Here is a 24,840-nt window from a genome sequence, read left to right as displayed (position 1 = left end):
ATTAGAAAATGATCTCTCTAAATTTGCTATGAATTCTCAATGATGACCTTGATGCCATATTTACTAATAATCTCCACAGAGATTAGGCGATTCAAAGTTTCAAAAGTAGTTGTAATAATGGAAATGCAATACATAAACATATGCTGATTCTATAATCTAGTACATCTACAGTAAAATGCCCATTAGAATTTTTAAAATCTGAGGATTTTAATTGACTATATCATTAATATGCACGCACAATATTTTTGCAAACAACAAACCACACTAGTAAACCAAAACAAACCTAAGGTTTGGCTGCACTAATAGACAAATATGTTCCAGAAAGGCAATCTGACAGTCTTGTTATATTTGAGGTACATCAGCATTATTATAGTTATTCTGCATCTGCAAACTAGGAGAGATGCTAAAAGTTAGTAACTGCTAGGAGGAGTGAGACCAGAAGAATTAATGATGAAGACTTAGGATGATTAGGAACAGAAAAGAAAAAATGTTCTGATCATAGAGATAAGGTGGAGGACACCTTTGAGAAAATTAATTTGGCCACTACATGATAGATTACCAAAGCTATTTTTGTTAATTGATTATCTGTCTCTTCCCTCTAGAATGGAAGTAACATAAGGGCAGGCACTTTGTCTTTTTCACTGTAACATCATTTTCTTGAATAGTGCCTGCCATATACTAGGAAATCAATGAGTATGTACTCAACGAATGAATGAACAGCCTAACCAATAAAACAGGCACTAACTCCGTATCTATTCACAGATGAGAAATTCAGGCTTAAAGAAATTACATCACGTATACCAAATTAAACTACAAACTCCTACAATGCATTGTTTATTCCTCCATTCAACATTCATTCTAGCAATAGGAGAAACAGGCAATAAGCAAATAAATTGTTAGATTTATAATGTCATATAATTAGTACTATGAAGTCAGATAAAACAAGATAATGGCACTGAGAGTTACATGACCTGATATTTTAGATAGATTTGGACAGGAAAGCTTCTCAAAGGAGGTAAGAATACAAGTAACCTGAATCAAATAAAGAAAACAGTCAAAACAAAAAAATCTGAAGGACTGGCCAGGTGCGGTGGCTCATGCCTGTAATCTGAGCACTTTGGGAGGCCAAGGCGGGTGGATCACCTGAGGTCAGGAGTTCGAGACCAACCTGCTCAACATGGCAAAACCACATCTCTACTAAAATACAAAAAATTAGCCGGGCGTGGTGGCGGGTGCCTGTAATCCCAGCTACTCGGGAGGCTGAGGCAGGAGAATTGCTTGATTCCCAAGAGGTGGAGGTTGCAATGAGCCAAGATCGCACCACTGCACTTCAGCCTGGGTGACAAGAGCAAAACTCCATCTCAAAAAAAAAAAAAAAAAAAAAAAAAAAAAAAAAAAAAAAAAAAAATGAAGGACCATCTGAATTGTTTTAGGATTAAATAACACGTATTTCCTTGCCTAGTATAATGGCCAGCATATACCAAACAGTGCACTCAATATTTTTTATTATATTGCTAGTATTTTTATAAATTGTGAATTTCCCCACTAGATTACTTTGTCAAAGGCATTTACTGTTGTTTCCCTTAAAGTTCCTTAAATAGTGCCTAGCAAGAGCTCAATAAACATTTAGAGAACAAAAATAGAAAGACACAATTTTCAGTTCATTAATTAGAAAATAAGCAGACTACATGAATATGAAAAAGTCACCATCTTTCATATGCCTGAGTCAATCTAACTCTGTTAAATCAATTTCACAAAATATTTCATCTTTCCTAAATTAAAACAAAAAAGAAAAAGGGGAAAATGTATAAAATGGCTAGGCCCAAGAAGTCATAGATAACAAAAGAATAAGAAAGAATCAGAAGAAAATTAAGTTATTAACATGAGGTCACTCGCTTTACCATTTCCATGCTGTCTGACTCCATCAGATTAACACATTTTTCCAGTGCAGGGACATTGCCACACAGATATCTGATTCATTTATGTATTCCTAATGCAGGCACAAGCCTTGTTATATAACAAACATTCAAAAAAATCTTCGTTGTACTGAAATGAACTAAAATGATTTTTAGTAGTTTTGATGCTTTAAAGCTAGCTCAAAACAATAACAACAAACTAGGGGACTAAGAAACCTAAAAAACAAATTTATACAGAGAAAACATCAAGTATTAGGTTTGAGTCCTGCAGCAAAGGAGCAGAGAACAAGGTAGGTTCTTTCCAAAAAGTGAAATATAAGTGACAGTGTGATATTGGCATTGGAAGAGACAGATCAGTAGAAGATGACAGGGGGACTCAGGTATGAGGTAAATATTACAAGTAACATTTCCATGAACAATGTTAAGATAGCTGACTGATTACATGTGGAAAAATAAATTCTGTTCTCTAATTCTTATCAGCACTAAAATATAAATCAGGTCAGTAAAACTCAATATAATATATAAAACAATCAAGGACCTCTAAGAAAATACATATGTATAATTTTCTGAACTCCAACATGGGAAGGACTTTCTAAGTACATACACAGTGGTATATAATATAAGCATAAAGATTTATGATTTTTACTACTTAAAATTAAAAATTTTAGCCTGGGCAACATGGTGAAACCCTGTCTCCACAAAAAGTACAAAAATTAGTTGGGCGTGGTGGTGCACAACTGTAGTCCCAGCTACTCAGGAGGCTGAGGTGGGAGAATCACCTGAGCCTGGAGAGGTCAAGGCTACAGTGAGCCATGATCCTGCCACTGTACTCTGGTTTGGGCAAGAGAACAAGACCCAGTCTCAAAAAAAAAAAAAAAAAAAAAAAAAAAAAAGTGTAAGGCAAAAAATATCTTCAACAAAATTCAAAATTAAGAGGCCAACAAAAAATAAATATTTTTAAAGTGTATAATGTTCATTGGGCTAAGAGTCTTTATAAATAAATAAACATATTATTCTACTTTTTAAAATGAGCAAAATACATGAATAGGCAATTCACAATAGAATTGTGAGTTATCTTCTAAACTATGGAAGGCATTTATAAATATATTTTAACATATATAAAATATATTTTAAACTATATATAAAATAGTAATACTTATTAATTATTAATACTGAATAATACTATTAATTCTAAATAATACCTATAAGTAATAAGGTGAAATAAGAAGCTAAAATACATATGTAATAATATTAATCTGCAATAGCAATGAAAGAAATGCAAATTAAAAACTAAAATATTCCAGCATAGTGAACTGGTTAGATAAATTATATGTAATAGGATATTAAGTGTTCATTAGGCAAGTGAAAATATATAATACATCATTAAGCTTAGAAAACAGGTTATAAAATGGTAATAATGATAACATACCAATATTTAATAATTTTTCTCTATATAATATAAATACAAACTATGCACAACTTTTGGTCATATGCATATACAAGTATAGATCTGTATGTACCAGGTGTATGTGTGTTTGTGTGTGTGTGTTTGCATGTATATGAGAAAAAGCATGTATGTGACTGTAAAAAACTTAAACTACATTATTCTTTGAATTTATCTTAAGATTATGACAGATTTTTTTCTTCTTAAAATTTATTTCCAAATTTTCTATAATAAAAACAAATTATTTTTATAAACATTAAAAGCACTAAAAGAAGGCACCTAGTTTATGTTTCAGGAAAGAAAAATTTAATGTTATATTATTAGAATTCTTGAATGTTAAGAAAGACATTTGAAAATGTCATTTTTGGTGAAACCTTTTTAACTGCATAGATTTTTTAAAAGAAAAAAATGTAAGGAAGGAAAGGAGAAAGGGCAGGTGTTGTGAGGAAGGGAAGAAAGAGAACAACAAAGAAAGAAAAGATTTATAAAGATAACAGCAACAACCCATAATGGTATCTATTAGGTTCCTAGCAACCAAATGTTAACTGGTAACATCTCTAATTAAATTTCAAAGAAAAGCACAGACTGGAATGTAGAAAACTTAAGTTGGAGGTTACATTTATACTGTAAACATACTTTTACAAGAGAAAATAGATAAAATGTTCATTGATTTCAATGATAGGACTACTGTATAAAGAGAGACAAAATATGCCATGAGAACATAAGATGCTCCAAATCAGTTTTGGAAGTAGGAGTAGTATAAATTTCAATTAAGTAAAAGTTTAAAGTAAGCAAATTTTAAGTAGCTATAAAGTCATGTTCATTCCCATATAAGTAATACTTTTCAATCCATAGTCCTTAACATGTCATTCAAAACATATGACCCTACAACATATGAACTATGACTTCTGGTTAGTTGTTTCAATGGACATTATTCTGTATAAGGCCCTCCCAATGAGTAAAAATGAATAGAAACTGTTAAAGACCATTCTCTATCAATAATTACAGCAAACAAGTCTTCATTAAATAGAAATTTAAACATGAGGTTTAGTTGTATTTTAGTTTAAAAGGCAAATGAAAGCCAATTGATGATCCTGAAAGACCATAAAGAACCTGTACAGTTCCATTGTCAAGAAGACAAGATACATTCCTTCAAAGAAAAGACTTGAAAAGCCTTAATTTCAGTTCATCCATAATCATGCATCCTAAGGTGGAGGTATTCATTTTGGATTTGGATATCTTATTAGAGTTTTTAAAACACCAGGGAAATCTGGTAAGTTCTATGGTATATTCTCAAAGAACCCTTCATAAGATTGGTCTGGCTAAACCCCATACTAAAACCATCTGAAATAAAGTCAAATTCCATGGAGCTGGAGCTCGAGAGCAACAACAAAAGACCATTCACTGACTCAGTTATACTTACTCTTAGGTATTTCAGGTTCGCTTCTAAATAGAGGGAAAAAGTACAGAAAGATTAGGTACTAAATACTGTTTTTAACTCTAAAATACAATCAAGTTTTTTCTTTACTTTCTATTTAAAAGTAACCCAAGCCCTTCCTTTTATTATGTGAAGCTTCACTCTGTTTATTTTTATTTCCCAGGAGCAGAATGCCTTAAATAAATTCTAAAAACCAACACACCAACAAATAAATAAATTAAAACTCAATGACTATAAAAAGTACACAATCTAACCTGCTTAATTATTAACAGGTAAATAGAATGCACTTCTAAATTATTTACTTAATCCCCTTCAACTAAAAACTTTAAAGTTTTTTGCCTTGAAATGTATATCCTTTCTAAGGATCCATAAAACAATTATTTAAAAATCTTCTATTAAGCCATTTTAGTAAAAGCAATTTTAAAATACCAAAGTAAATATGCACTTAAACATCTACATAAGTTCATAAAAAATAGAAGACTTTTAAAAAATTTCACAGGTCAGTAAAATTATTTTTCTTCCAGCTTTCCCTAGTCTTCTGTCAAATATTTTACTCTACCATGAGCAGACATATTCAGTACTAAATTATATTAGATTGATATAATAGTTTTGAAGTAAGCATTTATAGAATACTCTTATTCCTAAGCATACCATAAGAAATATATAATTATGAAACTATGAAAATATTAATAATTTTGAAACTTCAAGAAAAAAAGAATGAAAAAATTCAAAATCACCATTTTCTAGATAAGACTGGACTATTTTCACCAGCATAGCTAATCACTGAAGAATGACTGCTGCTTGATGCAAGTAACCATTGATTATCTGAAATGTTGGTTAGTTAAATGTTCTGGTTAGCTAAGGGTTCACCGGACGGAAAGTGTTTTTGTTTTTAGATAGTTTTAACAAAACATGTAAGATGCTCTAGTAGATTTCTCTGCCTTAGCAAATAGGGAACTATAATTTTATCTTTCACTTCAAATGAAAAAATTATGTTGCCTTAGAGGATGGTTCTTGAACTTTTGGGAAGTCAGAAGGGGCTCTGGGATGATGATTTAAAAAAAAAAAAGAATCTTTTTTCTCTATAAAAGTGCATATGATCACGAAATTTTGTATAAAATTTCCAGGGGTCCAGAGACCCACATAAAAACCCCTTGCCTTCTAATATTACAGAATTCTAAGTACTTAAACATATGAGATTGCACCCATACAGTAACCCCCAGGACAAAAGGAGAATGTTTGAAGTTCCTTCTGAAGACATGCCTAACAATGAGCTATTCTGTTATGATTTGTATCCTTTCTTCTAAAAGGGGTGTGTGAAAACAATTCTGGATAATTCAGTCTTGGTTAAAGTTTAAATATGTTTCCTTTAAGGACAATTGCATCACAAGGTATTTGAGCTTTGAAACAAAATAGTGCTGCCTTAAAATCATTCCACATTTTAGAAGTGACAAAAATTTTCTTCCTATATTTTTGAAACAATAGAAGGCAGAGTCGAAGAGAAAGCTATTTAATTTTCATCTTTACTTCTAAAGATTAACAGATAATAGCAAATACATGAGCAGTCCCCACATTCAGGTTCTGTTCAAAGCACTTTTATTTGTATTTACTTATTTAAATCTCACAAAAACTCTAGGAGGTAGGTAATATCATTATATCCACTTTATCGACGTGTAAACTAAGGAACAGAGGGAGTAAGTAATTTGCCAAAGGACACCTTTTTACTAAGTGGCAGAACCAGGATTTATGCCCCCGTCAATCTGGCTGCAGAGTTTTGATTCCTACAGACCATGTTCCACTCCTAGAGACCATGTTCCATTTCCAGCTTCAATCTTTCATGAGTTCTTCAATCTTTCATTAGTTGATGGTTTTTCTTGTGTGTTATTATATTTAACACAAGTCTACCTCTTCACTACCATGCAAGGAACTTTCATAATGGTTTTCCCAGAAAAACTCATTTGGTGAATTGTTCATAAGATGCTGACAAAACTGGCCCCACCTCTGTGCAGCTGGCAGTTTTATACCATAGTAAATTTCCCAGAGTCAATGCCCAAAATTGAAAAAATAAGATACCACCAGTTCAGTAAATGTGGAATTATACAATGAAAGCTGACCTCTCATTTCCTTTTTGGAAACAGTTTTCAGGGGATAAATACGTGAATGATTATATATTCTAAAGGCAACCAAGACAACAGTATAAATGGGCAATATTATCATAATAACTTCTCAAAGGTAGGATTGTCTGCTATTCCTAATTCGTCTGATGAGAGGTACACCAGTCAATACAACTTTTACTTTCTAGTCCTAAATCATTTATATGAAATAACCTGTCAAAGTAAAATGCAAACTTAGTGAGGGCCAGCAAGTGGCCAAAATTGCAGTATGAATATTTTCTTGAAATATCCTCTTGGCAGATTGTTACCAAAGACAGCAACCAATTTGTAATGCAGGATTTGCTTTTAGTGTACCAATCTTTATACATTGAGTAATTCCATGAAGAGCAAAGGCTTTAGATATAAATTCATTCAATTTAATTTTTATTGAATTACTCCCTAAAAATAAATGCAAACAGGCAGATACCAGTGAGACACAAGTATAAAAGGGCAAACTAAAGCAGAATGTTCAAAGTCCTAAAATATGGTTAAAAAGCAGGTATACAGAAAAGAAGGTACAACTCAAGGCAAATGGAAATACAAAAACAAGATAACATAAGGAAGAAGCTTGATAATTAAGGCAGTTTTTTGTTTTTGTTTTTGTTTTTTTAACATTAGACCTATAAACTTTTATGAAGAAACTCATTTCAATGCAGCCAAGCTAGAGTGGGAATGAGAACCTGGTTAATATAAAAGTATGCCTGGAATAAAATATCATCCTTTGCCTCTATCTATCTCTATAGCATCCTATACACCATAATAGAACAAATATTTGAAAATCATCTAGTTATTTCCTGTAATAGTTCCTAATCATTTACAGTATCAAGTCTTACACACTTGGTTTTCAAATTCCTCCATAACCTGGTTCCATTATATAACCTCACTTCCAAATAATGCAGAAACTATACTGTCTCACCCAATGAGATAAGATTTTAAATAAATATACATTGTTTCACCAAACAATTATTGGGTCTACAATGTGTCATGCAATGTTCATGTAGCTGAAATATTTTCACATATATATCAGGCTTTTCCTATGCCCTCAACATGTCCTTCATGATGTCCTTCCTATATAGTTCAGCATGAGGTACTTGTCTCTACTCTGTCAATTTCTGTTAAATTCATAGTGAACCCAAATTAATTTTAACTCAAGAAATGCCAGTTAGAGAAATTAAAGTATGATATATAATTGCACTGAGGAACCAGATTTAGAACCTGAGCAGCATTGTTTCTCAAGGCCGTTCTTGTCTTCATATTTCATGGTCAAAGGTCAACGTTGAAAAAGCTGATGAAAGCTAATAGTAAAACTCACAAGTCTGTTACCCAAGCAAAGCACCTGATCAGTATCTGATCCAAGCAAGCCAAAAAAGGAAAGAAGTTTGTGTATAACATCTGGCTTCAGACTGATATGAAAGGCTTCATCCTTTCAATTAAGGCATAGACTTCCCTATCTGTGATATAAAATATATTAGCAGCTATAGACTAGGAATTTTTACATTTAAGCCAAAATACAGCCAACAGAGTTTAAATTTTAAGTATTTTGTTAAACTAAATTAACTGAATTTTCAATTATAGATTTTAAATGCTTATAAATTTTCCACACTTTTGTTATAGACCTCTTGTTATTTTCTAGTTTCAAAAATGTCTCTCTGCATAAACTCATGGTTTTCAGGTTTTTCACAATTGCTTCAATAAGCATTACAGTAATGCTTTTTAAAACAAAACTATTTCCTTTGCTATATTACTGCCCACTTGACTTTCTTATCCAAAGCCAGTTTTGCTCTCTGAATTTACTTTTTTCTTTCTTCTCCCCAAAGGTGTATTGATATGGTACATACTCCTTCTATTTCCTGGTGCAATTCGAACATGCCATCCTCCCAATCATAATCCAGTCCATCTACTAACAACCTATTTTTCTTCTGTGAGGCTGGCATTGATGATGGAGATCATGGGGTTTAGGATGCCTCTTTTCAGTCATTCAGCCTGGCCCATTCACAGTCCTAATCTTTTCCTTGTTAAAAATCAATTATATATTTTTAAAAGCTTTGTCCTTTTCTCAAATCCTCCCTCCAACAACAGGAGGCAGCTTTCTATAAATGTTCCTGCTCAGTCACCATTTTCTGTGAACAAGTCTCTGCTCCATCAGGATGCACAAGAACTACCCAGACCCAGGTACTGACATTCCAAATAAGCTTCTCTTTGGTCTTGGAGCCAAAGAACCAAGTACTAATTCCCAGTTTCTCCCAAACTTTCGCTATCTCAATGTATTCTCTCTTCTCACTCTTATTCCTATCAAGACACCTATGAATGGCCTTCTCTTTAATTGAACAACGGTTGATTCAAATACAATCAATTCAATAACTCTCATTTTAGATATGAAACATACATTTATGTTTAGAAAATACTAATCAATTGAGTACCTTAGAAAACAAACAAGGAGCTAATTTTGTGTCCTGTTCCCAGGCGCACTCTCACACAGACACAAAAACACACACTCACACTTCCCTACACCCAAATTGTTTTACTAAAATCCAGCCACACTACGCTTTTTGTCTTCCTTCATCAGGCCACACTTGTTTGGGGCTTTTGAACATGCTCTTCTACAAGGCTCTTCTCCCAGATCATTTCATGATGGCTTCCCCTTCTCATCATTCAGTCCTCAACTCAAATGGCACCTTGTTACTGTTCATCCCACCCTATCTGACCCAAGTCACCTTGATCCCACTACCCAGATTTCTTTCCTTCACAGGATATCACTATCTGCAACTATTTGACTTATTTATAAGCTGATTCACTGTCGATTTTCCTACATTAGGGAGGCTACCTGTCTTATTCTCTGCCAAATCACTTGCCCCTAGGTGTCATGCCTGGCACATAGTAAGCATTGAGAGATCTGAATAACGAATAAATGAATTTACAAAAATCATTAGCCATAAATATTTTTCAAGTGCTTACAATGTAGAAGGTAATTTTTTTTTTTCAGTTGAATCTTAGGCTGAAAAATGCTCTATCCCTCAGCATTAATGGGGCACAGTAAGTCTATTTGAGAGATGGGTCCAAGATCAAGTGGATGACACTTATTTTGAAAAAGTTCTAAACAAAATATATTGCTACCCCATTAGACCTAAAATGTCTTAATACATAAGACTAACAACATTGTTCTTCTCAGCTATTGTTTCCTTCACATTTCCCCATTAAAGTTTTGATATGTCATTATGTCCTTTTATGATGTCAAGAACAATTGAATGGAACTGAATGAAAGTAGTTACCATGATACATATCCAATTTGGGACCTTTACTGCCAAAATAGATGGGTCATTCCTGACGAAACATGGGAATATTCAGGGTGAGACCAAACCCTGAATCTTTACATGTTCACTCCCTCCCACATTCATGCAATGTACAAATATTCAGACTATACCTAGCCTTAACAACAATTATAATGCCTTTACAGGTGAAAACATTCATTCATTTAAACAAGGACCTTTATCTATAAAGTGCCAAATAATAAATATTTTAGCCTTTGCAGGTCATACAGTTTCTGTCTCAACTACTCAACTCTGCCACTATAGTCTAAAAGCAGTCATAGGCAATAAACACATAAACAAATGACCATGGCTGTACTCCAATAAAATTTTGTTTACAGAAGGGGGTGGGATGCATTTGGCAAACCCTGATCTAACCCATCAGTGAAGCCTCCAAAATTTATATATGCGGAGATTTAGCAAGAAAATTTGATCAGAAAGTGTGTTGGGAGGACTTATGTTAGCATCTACTTTTCCGTGATACATATTTTGTTTTTATATGAAATATATGTGTATGGGGTGGGTTGGAAAAGATTACAGGAAACCTGAACCCCTCAGGTCACTCTTGTCACTGCCACCTAATCCTGTAATCCATTTGAGGGTGTTCTTGGCATTACATTTTGGCCTTCTATAGATTCATCAGCTTTCTCTGCATACTTTATCCATCAGATTATTTATATCGTAATTTTACAATTATTTTTGAAAAGCTATAACAAAGACTTGGTTGAAGTTCAAAATATACATTCCCTTTAACCATGCTAATTCTGCATTCTATTTTAAACATTATTAATTTTGTCAGGCATGATTTGTTTATAATAAACTCATATTTTTCATCACTCATGATTCCTTTGTCTTCAAGATGTTTATTGATTTCTCTTACAGTGTTTTATGAGAATGTTGTCAGATACCCTGCAAGTCATTTAACATTACATTTACATCTACTGTAACAATTCTTTCTCCCTCACAATCTTTTAGGTCTTCTAAATTTCCCAATTGGAATATACTTTTATCCAAAGTATAATAAATACACCTTTATCTGTTTCTGGTTGACAGTTATTTTCAAAAGGCATTTTAAACATATTATATGTTTTTTAAAATTGTGTTTTAACACCAAAACAGCCACACAATTAAACTAAAATTTAGTAAAGATTCTAAATGATAACACATTGATTTACACAGTCACAAGATACATTACATATTAATTAGTAATGTTATCATTTTCTACTCTCTATCTTATAGTTTCTTTAATAAATTCTACTGCCAATCAGCTTTCATTAAGATATCAGCCCTTCTAATCATGATAACCAATAAATTGTACTCTATGCTTCTGACATCCAATTCTGCTTTATCTATTCTGGCTACATAAATCTCTAAAGTCTATAGTGTCAAAATATTTTTGTAGCTTCAACTAGGGTTTGACAAAAATGCTAAAACTATAAAATCTAAATGTAAAGTTTACCATTAAATTATATCAGCATGTCATACAATCATGATTTTTAAAATAAAATGAAAAAGTACAAAAAGTGAGATTTTAGATAACATGATAAAGTCTGCTTCAATTTGATTCAGTATTCAATAAATAAAACCACTTGAGAATCCTAGTAAAAGTAAACCTTGAGATGGTTGAAATATCCATTTTAAATAATGGGAACTTTTAGGTAATTGTCTGTATAAAACAAGAATCAGGCTTTTGAGGTCATAAAATGCTTGACCTTCCCAGGTACAATGAATGCAGAAAGCTTACTACTAAGTTACACAATAGGGGTAAGATTGTTGAATCTATCTGAAAAATAACATTTTCAAAAGCTCCACAAAGTAACTGATTCATTAAAGAAATAATTGGAAAGATTATTTCTCTTTCCTCATATGAAGGAGAAATCACAAAACATTGCAATATTTTCAAAAGAGGATGAAGTGCTCACAGTTCACTTGTGAGGTTTCAATAGCTTTATTACCTATGCTCTTGCTATGTGTTCAGCATGCTGAAGAAAAGTATTTCCAAAATAGCATAGGTTTCCTAATCCTTGGTTCCTGATAATATCACATGATAGGATAGGAGCTTTCAAACATAAGCAAGCTGACAGTCACTTGCTCTGTATTCAGAGGGACCAATTTTTCCCTACATACATGAATACAGCACAAATAATAGAGTGCCAAAAGTTTAGTGTAAGTGCAAACCCTTCAACATCACTCAGGTATCAACAAAATTACCTGTTTAGCTACATATAAAAGAAGTCAGGTACAATATGTTGAAGGGGAGGGAAGATTGGAATTGAAATAATGTATCTGCCTCTGCTAGTTAATCTGCATCACTGAAAAGAATTAAACCAACCTTGCCAAAGATAAGTCTTGTCTAGGTAGAAACTGTCTTATCAATGCCATCTCACCTACTCCCTGTGGTCTTCTTATCTCTCTTTCTCTCCTAAACTATCTTTTTTTTTTTTTTGTAATAATCTCTCTCTTCGCCTAAACTTTTCAACTTCTCTCTCTTTCTTTTTTACTCCCTCCACTAGACATACACACACTCTCTCTCTCTTACACACACAAATACTGTATGATGCTAACTGCTAACTTAAAGGAGATTCAATTTTACCAATCAGATATGATTATTGATGTGACAGTACAGGAGTAAATATGTCAGCCACTGAAAAATTAGGGCAACATGATCTAAATCAAGTGCTAAATACATTAATCATATACATACTATGCATTTCTGTAGAACACTTATTAGGCTACAAGCAATGATAAAGATTAGCATAAATATCCTAAAATACCTATTAAAAGTCAAGACAGGCAGATTTGGCTGACATAGTTGTATCTCTCTTTCTTTTCATATAAAGAGATATGCAGTATGATTTTGCTAATTAAGAAGTGAAACAAGTTAGAATGAAAGCTATAAAGGGAAATCTCTGGGTGTCAGACAAAAAGAAAGAACTCAAAGCTAGAGCAGGAGGTGGAGCTGAACTCTTGGTGTTCCCCTACAGCACCACAGCCACATATATCCATATATTTGTCTGCAGTGTGGGGAAACAGACAAAGCCTGAAGCCAATGACAGGAGTGGAACAGAAACTGAGACTCACACTTATTAATGGATGTCCCCTCCTGCATCTGTAAGATTTACACTAGAAAAGTCTATAGACTAGCCTAGAGACAAAGTAATAAAGCTAGACATCTTCTTAGGGCTCTGGGTAATAAATAAATAAATAAATAAATAAATAAATAAACACATAGAAAATGAAACCCAGATACGTGCCATGGATGCCTTAGGAATCAGCACTGCACTAATTGGGAGAGAAAACTGAAAGCCAAAAATTAACACAAAAACCAATGAGGTTTTCCATAGACCACTACAGGCACACACATCTTGGGTTACACAATAGAAGGAAATACTAAATTACTTTGGAAGGACCCACAGAACTCACAGAGAAAACAACCTTCTTCAACTGAGAATGAGCTAACCATAGGATCAAAAACTGATACTCTTTTGTTCAATTCAACATCTATCTATTAAATGCTTTTTTAGGCAGATACTATTTTGGACCCTGAAGATACATTAGTGAATAAAACATAATTCCTGTTCTCAGCAAGTTTATATTCTCATGAGGAAGACAATGAATACAGAAATACAAAATATAATGTTCAGTACCAATAAATGCCACAAGAGAAAAGTAGTACAAAAGAAAATAGATGAAGAGATGGAGAAACAGATATGTTGAAAAAATATTTATAGAAACACTCTAAGAAGGTGATATTTGAGCAGACCCCTGAACAAAGTAAAGGAGTGAGTCATGAGGCAGAAGATACATCAACAGGAAAGAATAAAATTAGAAAAGACATAGAAGGTTTAAACTACATCATTTTGAACTAACTGATGTGTAAAAATTTCCCCCCTCGAACATTGTACATTCTTTCCAACTAATGTGTAATATTTACAAAATTCAACCATTATGATCTAAAAGAGGTATTAACAAATACCAAAGAATTGATATCACAAAATAAGGTATCTGACTGCAATGGAATAAAATAAGAAATTAAGACAAAAAGATAGATTAAAAAGCCCTATATATTTAGAAACTAAAAAAAAATTCATAAATATTCCATGAGTCAAAGAAGAAATCATAATTGAAATATTAATTATTTAAAATGAACACAATAAAGGCACTACATATCAAAACCTGTGGGATGCAGCTAAAGTGGTTCTTAGTGGAAAATTTATGGCTTTAAATGCACATATTAGATTTTTAAAATATGTAAAATTAATTAGTTAAGGATTTAATTTAGCAAGTTAAAAAATAATAGCAGAATAAATACATGTAAAAGGAAAGCCAATAATGATTAGAAGAAAAATTAATAACATGAAATAAATGTACAATAGAATCAACAAAACCAAAATTTTGTTCTTTAAGAAGAGGTGTAATATATTAGGGTAAATCCTATTTAGTATTCAACCCATAGTAAAACTTATGCTGATCAAAAAATATTAATCATTAAATATTTAAGAAAGAAATAGAGGCACTAATTAGAAACTTTAGGAATGAAGAGAATGTATCTCGAACAATACAGGAAAGATTTAAAATAACCTGAGAATATACTAAACAACTGAACAACTAAATGGCCATCAATTTACAAGTTTGAGTTTACAAACTCAAATGAAATAGGCAGTTTCCTAGAAAAGTGTAACATAAGAAGACTATGTAATTAGAAATAGAAAACCTGAATAAATTTATGATCAATAATTGAGAGAAAAAATAATCTCCTGGCAAGTTACATCTCACAGGGTTTAACAGTTGAATCCTGCCAAGTCTTTAAGGAATGGATAATCTCAGCCTTTTATAAACTATTACAGAAAGAAAAATAAATATCCAAACTTCATTGTCTTCTTATTTTTTTTTCAGAGTACTTAGTGTCTTAGTAATATTTTCACAACAAACAGCTTAAAAGTATGTAACAGATCCATTAATTTAGTCGTTAGGTCTAAACAACTCAGTAAGTATTTTTGTCCCAGCAATACAGCCCTATAGAAACAATAAACATAAATTTTTAAAAATTATTTTTACTTCATTCTTATATAGCCATCTTTAAGTTTATTATTATTGGGATACGTGTGCCTGTCAGGCACTGCACAACTTTTCAAACCTTGAAATCTGACTGGACACTGCCACACTTATTTCCTGTTCTATACTGATTTTCATGCAGTACCTGCTTTCTATGACAGCAACCACCAAAAACCAAGCTTCACAAAGACATGACACCATCAGGATGAATTTACTGAAATCCCATGCTAAAACTGAACTATTCAAGCTAGTGTCTGACCTGGTGTCTGACAGATGTTGAATATTGCTACGTTTCTCTTAAAAATTTTAAATAGCTCATGGCCCACCTGTGAGTTCACTGTGGCCCTACAGGAGTGCCTTGGAACAGAGATTGCAAACCATGGCATTATGGTGAGAAATGATTTATGTAAATTTTTAAGTACACAAAACTGCACCGAATGTTCATTGATAAGTGTATGCACATGTGCATGCATGAAATGAAAATATAAAAATAGCAAAAATATGAACTGAAAGCATATGCATTAACTTCAGAAGAGTGGTTACCTCTAGGGACAAAAGGTGGAACTGTAAACACAGGGAACTTCAACTATTTCTGCAATGATTAATTTCTGTAAAAACAAAATTCAAGCAAATATGGCAAACGCTAATTTTTTAAAAATATGGGTGATGGATATTTGGTATTTATTACATTAATTTTGTTCCTTATTATATTTTTGAAATAGTTCATAAAAGAAAATAAGAAATGATAAGCATCGTGAGTTTTCAAAAGCTTCATGTAGGCTGCTACTTTTAGCATGCCATTCTAAATCCCAGGACATCTGGTTACTGTTAAACCTGCTTTTCTAGTTTCCATTTAGAATCATTAAACTATCCATTGGGAGTAGTCTTAACATTTAAAGAAAAAAAATCATATAAAGACCCCTATTTCCTAAGCTTCACCCTAAGTCACAAATGCTGCTTTTATTTAGTAACTTTGAAAAAATCTCAGCAGAAATCAGATACAAGTGCTTTCTATTCACTTATTTAAAATACACTTATTTTCTCATTTCAGTTATTGAAAATAATACCACAGTATGATAGAACATAACATGTATTCATTTAGTGCTATCAAAAACCCCACAAATCTCTGGTCAATTGCAAGAAACACACTTATTCTCAAATTTAGTATTATCTATTTTGTAGGATACTAACCAAGTCAAAAATGAAACTAAATTGAATTAACAGATGATTATGCCAGATGCACATTAAGTTGGTGTTAGTAATGTATCCCAGTTCCTCACATCCATCTTCCCTTTACCTTCTCCCAACCCCAATTTTTTAAAATAAAATTAATATTATTCATTAGAAGCAGGAAACTATAGAGGGAATGTCAGCAAATGTCAGAAGTTCCATGTATCAATCAAAGATCAAAGAAGTTCCATGATAATAACATGAGTTATAATAATAAATTAAAGAAAATAGCAATTATCCCACCTTACTCTGAACTGGCCAGATCATGGCATGTATCTTATATAATGAGGACACTGCCTCATCAAAAAGCCTAAAGAGAAAAACATGTAGAGTGGTGAGAAATATTTCTTTTCTTTTCTTTTTTTTAATTATTATGCTTTAAGTTCTGGGGTACACGTGCAGAACGTGCAGGTTTGTTACACAGTTATACACATGCCATGGTGGTTTGCTGCACCCATCAGCCTGTCATCTACATGAGGTATTTCTCCTAATGCTCTCCCTCCCCTAGCCTCCGAGCCCCTAACAGGCTCCAGTGTGTGATGTTTCCCTCCCTGTGTCCATGTGTTCTCATTGTTCAAATCCCACTTATGAGTGAGAACATGTGGTGTCTGGTTTTCTGTTCTTGTGTTAGTTTGCTGAGAATGATGGTTTCCAGCTTCATCCATGTCCCTGCAAAGGACATGAACTCATCCCTTTTTATGGCTGCATAGTATTCCATGGTGTATATGTGCCACATTTTCTTTATCCAGTCTATCACTGATGGGCATTTATTTGGGTTGGTTCCAAGTCTTTTCTATTGTGAACAATGCCACAATAAACATACATGGACATGTGTCTTTATAGTAGAATTATTTATAATCCTTTGGGTATATACCCAGTAATGGGATTCCTAGATCAAGTGGTATTACTAGTTCTAGACACAAGTTAAAAACAAACAACCCAATCAAAAAGTGGGTGAAGGATATGAACAGACACTTCCCAAAAGAAGACATTTATGCAGCCAACAAACATGCAAAAAAAAAAGAAGCTCATCATCACTGGTCATTAGAGAAATGCAAATCGAAACCACAGTAAGATGCTATCTCACACCAGTTAGAATGGAGATCATTAAAAAGTCAGGAAACAACAGATGCTGGAGAGGATGTGGAGAAATAGGAATGCTTTTACCCTGTTGGTGGGAGTGTAAATTAGTTCAACCGTTGTGGAAGACAGTGTGGCGATTCCTCAAGAATGGTGAGAAATCTTAAACAGTAGGGGCAGTTGAGGCAACTAGGGAGGGTTAACTTGGAAAACAGAAGACAAAGAGAGAAATCTCCAGTATCACCATGTTTTTGATAGAGTATTATGTAGAGAGATAATCAGGTAGTTACAAATCACTGGAAGAGAAGAGCATGGATCTCCAGGAATGACTGCTAGATCCACAGTGTAGAATCTTTGGGGTGATTAAAATGTACTGGAATTAGATAGTGGTAATGTTTGTACAATGTTGTGAATATGCTAAACTCTACTCTTGAAATGGGTGAAATTTTATGGTATGTGTAAAACAAATTTTTAAGTGTTCATTAGATTCAGTAACATGATTAGTATAATCCAAATAATACATGAAAAGTCAAAAAGCAAACAATAAAAACAATGGTTTCCAAAGAAATGAAGTAATTTTTCAAGGCAGATTGAAATGTTAGGAAAGAGTTTTCTTTTTCTTTTCTTTTTTTAAAAAAATAGTGAAGGGCTTGAACAAATTTTAATGTTGATAACATGGAGTTTACAAAGAGACAAAGCATGAAGACATAGAAAAGATAAAATTAATCAGTAGTGCAAAATTTCTAAAAAAGTAGAATTAGTGTTCAGAACATAGGTAAACAGATTAGTCTTTTTAAGTGGTATGTTAATTTCTTTTTACAAGACTTCATGAAAACAGGATACCACTAGCTAGTCCCTCTCAGCTGACCCAGGATATTTACGGATTTTATCTTGGGATGTTAAGCATGTATTTAGATGAAGGTGTCTACTTTTTTTTGACTAGATGATAACGTAATCTTCTGGGGAGAAGAAGGAGCAAAGGTAGAAAGGGCAAATAATTTGTTCAACATTAGCCAGCTAGAAAATGATAGATTTTATTTTTAAAACCATTTATTTTTTTAGTATATATTTAAGGTGTTCAGCATGTTTTGCTATAACTATAAATAGTGAAATGATTACTACAGTCAAGCAAATTAACATCTTTTTATTTTGAATTGATTATATATACACATGAAGTTGCAAATTAGTATAGATAGGTCAAATTTACCCATTACCCAGCTTTCCACATTGGCACCATCTTACATAACCATATACATTATGAAAATGAGGAAGTTGACCTAGCACAATAAAATAAACAACAAATTTTATTTGTATTTCATCAGTTTGTGCAATCACTCATTTTTTGTATGTCTTTGTATCACATATATTCATATAATCACCAACAAAATCAACAGAGCTTTTGTGCCATCACAAAAGAATTTGTGACCTCTTTATATGCCTGACCTTCTGAAACCTCTGAAAATAACCAGACTTAATCATAAGAGTAATGGGAAACTACCAAAGAGTATTAAGTGATAAAGTCACATGGCAGACTGTTTCATGTTTCCCTTTATCTCAAATAAAAACAGGGGTGCATAACTGAAGAAAGAGGCGGCATTAGAATATTATTTCAATAACTAAGGTAAAGCATGATGATGCAGAATAGAATAGTGACTCTAGATATGCAGAAGACTGGATAATTTCAAAGATGTAGATTCAAAAGAATCTGGTAGTTAACTGAATATAGTAGTCAGGAAGGGATCAAGTTGAGCTTATCTGACTTGGGTATCTGGGTTGGTGGTGATACCATTCACAGAGATGTGAAACATGAGGGAAGTGGCTTGGATGTGCTAAGTTTGTTTCTTTATATGTTTAATTACTTACGGGTTATTCAAATGAAGATGTCTAGAAGGTAATTGGTATTGGAGTCTGAGGTTCAGGAAGAGAATCGTGTTGAAGATAAAGATGGGGCTGTTATCAATCCATATATAGCAACTGAAGCCATAAAAATGGGTAAGATCAATCAGAATATGGTATCATCAAAGTCAAAAGAAAAGAATGAGGAGAAGGGAGAGAAAAGGATGGATGGGAAAGGAGGGGAGCGGAGGGGAAAAGGAGGGGAAAAGAGAGGAGAGGAGCAGGGAAATGAAAGGAGGAGGGAAAGGAAAGGAAGAGGGAAATCAAAGGAGGAGGGAAAGGAAAGGGAAGTAAAAGAGAAAGGGAAAAGGGAGAGGGAAAGGGAAAGGGAGAGGGAAAGGGAGAAGGAAATGAAAGGTGGAAGGAAAGGAAAGGAGGAAAATGAAAGGAAAGGAAAGCGGGAGCAAAATGAAAAGGGGGAGGGAAATTTTCAGGGGAAAACAGAAAGAATGGAAGGACAGAAGGATGGAAGAGAGGAAGGAAGGAACTTGCACAAATTGAGGGTACATGTAAAAACTTCAAATATCATGTAATCATTACACATAATTTGTGCTATATAAAACTTAATGCAAACTTATCAGCTTTTCTTTCTTAAAGGAAGAAATTTTTTTCTACATTTTTTTTTCTTACTGTTTTTCCATCAAAATTTCTTTATTCTTAGAAGGAATTTCCTCAAATATTTATATTCGATCCCAATATTTTTTCTAGAATGAAACATCTCTACTTTCTTGGCCCAAGAACTGTGGTAACTAGCTTGAAAACAGTGCTATATATTTGTTATGTCAGGAAAAAATATAGTTGAATGAAGTGTTCTATTTCCCATAAAGAAAAAAGAGTTCCAAGCTACATTTAAGTTTTGTTTATACTACCACCTCTCCAAGCATTTCAGCTATCATTGTTTTTTAATTGCCTCTACAATATGCAGCCAAATATTCGGAGATATTAAAAGATATCAAAAGATATGTTAGCAACAACAATAAAAATAATAAAACAATTCTCAATGATAACTGAAGCTATTGCATAATTTAAATAAAATGGAAAAAGTCAGCATCAAGTTTGAATTCATTGGCCTTTGTTAATTTATGTTGCAATCTTATATTTGTTTAAGGCATAACTCTGAATTCATTTAATGACCTAGACTATTTTGTGTTGGACTTTCATTTTTTACAAAAATAGCAAAATAAAATGCCATCTTGTAGAGTGCTCTTTACCATATGAGATCCATCTGGCAATAACATGGAATATTTAACTTTGAAGGCACAGTTATCAAATAGTTGCTCTAAAGTGCTTATAAGAGGCAAATTCTTCTGGTTTTTCTTCTAAGGCATATTAAATTACTGATAACTTTAGTATAACAAATCTGAATGTAGATGATTTTAAATGTTGATTATGGTGCATTATTTAATATTTTAAATATTAACTAATTCATTTTCAAATTATTTGTAAATTAGCAGAATTTTTCTTTTATAAAATTAAATATTTTGTATTCTCCCACCCCACCGCTAGAAGTCCTAAAACATAAACTTTAAGGGAAATATTATGATTTTAAAATAAAGGATTTAAAGTAACATTTTCCTGTTAGTTTTGTGGCCTGTTTTCTTTTCCAGTAATACATTGAGACCAGTTCACCATGACTTACTAATATCCTTTCACATTTCCCAAACCCTAGAAACACTTAACAGATTTTTCTCTCCATAGGTTGGCTATATTCAAAAGAAACATTGGCCTATCAGGACCTCTCAGTATTGATGTTGTGGACAAGACCAAAGAGAATTTAACACTTTAGCTACTTTAACTTATGTGTGACTCATAACCATTTAACTCAGTGTTACTCAGCGTCATGCTGCCAAAAGTAATTTTCCAGGTTCCAAATGCTATATCCCTGGATACATTGTTCTCCAAAAGCAAACAAACAAAAAACCTCATTATATATATTTTTTAAAAAAATATGGTCCCCACTACTAGGTCAGCAGAGAATTCTGAGAATATATAACAAGTCCTATGACTTCAGTCCCAAAAGCTCTGGCACAGGAAAACACTATCAACTTCTTGCAATAACAGAACACCATCAATACTAGCAAGGACATACTTATGTCTACATTTAGGTGAACTAGCAAAATCTTTCATCTGATATGTACTAAATTCTTGATCATTAGAAAGAAAAAAAAAGTATATCTGCTGTGGCATATTCTAAACGTGATGAATTTCCCACAAATCAAAAAAACAAATTTCTCACAAGTTAAAAAAAGGAGCCTATATTACAAACTATTACCTGTATTCTAGGCTTCTGAACAATTTTATTATATTCTTCAGTGTTTTCCAGGTTTGTTAAAATAAGCACTTTAAAAACAGGAAAAAATAAGCATCAAAAGATAAATTCTAGCACTCTACTCTTACAAGACAAAAAAGTCAGACTACTCTTTTATATCCAATGGAATACATGAATTGGACTTACAAGATAGTTGGAAACATACCACACCACATTTAATACACATTCCAGAATAAACTTCAAATAAAAACATGAGCTGTTGACCAATAGCAGTATTATAAATTGATAATGGGGAGCTTTTTTAAAATCACATATTAAAAAGAAGAATTGGGAACCATATGGAAGCAAAGAGCAATTTAATATACTTACACAAGTTTAGGGATTTTTTTAAACAGAAATTGGGAGTCAGGCAGTAAAGGTATACAAAATTTGTGTTCCAATATATTACCAATTAAATATTGAAATTTAAAATTGAAAGCATAACACCTACAACTAAGACCAAAAAATTAAATAAATTCTTCATATAAAATCTAACAAAATATGTATAAGATCTATATGAAGAAAACTACAAAACTCTGATCAAAGGTATCAAAAAAGAACTAAATAAATTGAGAGATATTCCATGTTCATGGATAGTATGACTCAATACTATCAAAATATTACTTCTTCCCAATTTAATTTTTAGATTTAACATAATCCCAATCAAAATTCCATGAAGTTATTTTGTGGATATTCACAAACAGATTCTAAAGTTTATATGGAGAAGCAAAAATCTAGAATAGAAAACACAATATTGAAGAAAGAGTCAGAATGCTGACACTACCCAACCCCAAGACTTACTATATAGCTACATGAGTCAAGGTAGTGTGGTATTTGCAAACATATAACTAGATCAATGGAACAGAAGAGAGAGGCCAGAAATAGACCCACGTAAGTCTATTTGACAAAGAAGTAAAGGCAATACAATGGAGCAAAAGTCTTTTCAACAAATAGTCCAATAACTGAACATCCACATGAAAAAAAATCTAGATATTGACATTAACTTCATAAAAATTAACTCAAAATAAATCATAGACCTAAATGTACAATGCAAAACTGTAAAACTTTCAGAAGAAAATAGGAGAACATCTAGTTGATCTTGGGGTTGGCAATAAGTTCTCAGATATAACACCACAAACCAGATTTATGAAAGAAATAATTGATGTTAGATTTTGTTAAAATTAAAACTTCCATATTTGTGAAAGACAAATCACAGACTAGAAGAGAGTATTTGCTAAACACATTTCTGATTATTGACAATTATCCAAAATACACCAAAAAGTCTTAAAACTGAAGAAGAAAAACAACTTGAATAAAACTTGAGCAAAAGATCTGAACAGACATTTCACCAAAGAAATGCAGATGAAAAACCTGCATAGAAACCCATCAACAAAACATGCCATTAGAGAACTGCAAATTAAAGCAATGAGATACCACTAAACACCTATTAGAATGGCTAAAACTCAAAACACTGGCAACAACAAATGCTGTCAAGGATGTGGAGAATACAAACTCTCACTCATTGCTGGCGGGAATGCAAAATGCTATTTGGCAGTTTCTTACAAAATTAAACATACACTTACCATATGATCTAGTAATCGTATTCATTGGTATTTTGTTGAAAATTATGGTCCACAAAATCCTGCACATAAATGTTTATAGCAGCCCAATTTACAACTGCAAAAAAATTGGAGGCAATGAAGATGTCTTTAAGTAGGTGAATGCATAAACAAACTTGTACATCCATACAATGGAAGATTATCCAGCACTAAAGAGAAGTGAGCTATTAATCATGAAACTATACAGGGAAACCGTAAGTGCATACTGTTAAATGAAATAAACCAGTCCAAACAGCTACATCTTGTATGATTCCAACTATACGACATTCTGGAAAAGGCAAAACTATAGATACAGTAAACAAGATGTTGGGGTTTGGAAATGGGGAGGGATAAAGAGGTAGAGTACAGAGGATTTTGATGGCAGTGAAAGTAATTTGTATGATACTACGATGGTGGGCACATGACATCATGCATTTGTCAAAATCCATTAAATGTACACCCAGTGAACCCTAATGTACTATAGTTATAATAATGTATCAATATTGGTTCATTAGTTGTAGCAAATGTGCCACCATAGTTAATAATAGGGAAAAGTGGGGAGGAGAAGGGTGAATGGGCATATAGGAACTCTACTTTCTCCCCAGGTTTTTCTTTTTTTTTCTTTTCTCTTTTTTTTAAACCTAAAACTGCTACAATAAATAAAGGCTACTGTTTTAGTTAAATCCATTTATTTCTAACATTAAAAACAGGAAACATAAAACAACTAAGTTTAAGAAGCTGAGTGTGGTGATAGGAGCCTATAATCCCAGCAACTTGGGAGGCTGAGGTGGGAAAATTGCTTGAGCTCAGAAGTTTAAGGTGAGCCTGGGAAACATAGTGAGCACGCCCCTACTAAAAAACAAAACAAAACAACAACAAAAACACCAAGTTTCACAAATACTATGTTTTCAAGTGTCAGGTGACAGGCATGTTTCATTTTTTTCAATATTACCTGTCTAGTGAAATCAGAGATAAATATGTAGCTGAATTTTACTTACTGTGAACAATCAGGTGGTTTGAATTTCTCTTTTCAACAGTAGAAACAAATGTTTTGGAAATCAATATGGATTTTAAAAAGCTCCAAAAAACATTAACTCGTATTTATCAATATTATGTCTTCATTATTATATTGTCAGAACAAAAGGATTAAGATTATTTATAAAATTTTTAAAATGTGTGTTTTTATCTAGGAATATAGTCATTTTAAAATTAATGCTACTGTCAGGATGAAGGCAGGGAGCTCCGATACTTTTCAAACAACCTATTCTAGCACTTGAGATCTCTGCAGAATTTGAGCCTATATTGTCATGAGAACTTGGGATTTCAATAGATCTGCTCATGGTTTCAATCTCTAGTTGGTCTGCAAAGAAATTAACTCTGTGCTACTGCCCAAAACTATCCCCCAACTTTCAAGGTC

At 32.7% G+C, this 24,840-nt stretch overlaps 1 protein-coding gene across 41 annotated transcripts in view; it reads right to left on the bottom strand.

Moving 5' to 3' along the window:
- The window catches only part of ZBTB20 (zinc finger and BTB domain containing 20), an 813,376-nt gene that overhangs the window by 642,696 nt on the left and 145,840 nt on the right, over window positions 1–24,840 (bottom strand). The window lies entirely within an intron of this gene.

The sequence above is a fragment of the Macaca fascicularis genome, chromosome 2 (genome assembly GCF_037993035.2).
Source record: "Macaca fascicularis isolate 582-1 chromosome 2, T2T-MFA8v1.1".
In the NCBI taxonomy this organism is placed as follows: Eukaryota; Metazoa; Chordata; class Mammalia; order Primates; family Cercopithecidae; genus Macaca; species Macaca fascicularis.
This window is presented reverse-complemented; position numbering and strand designations above follow the sequence as displayed.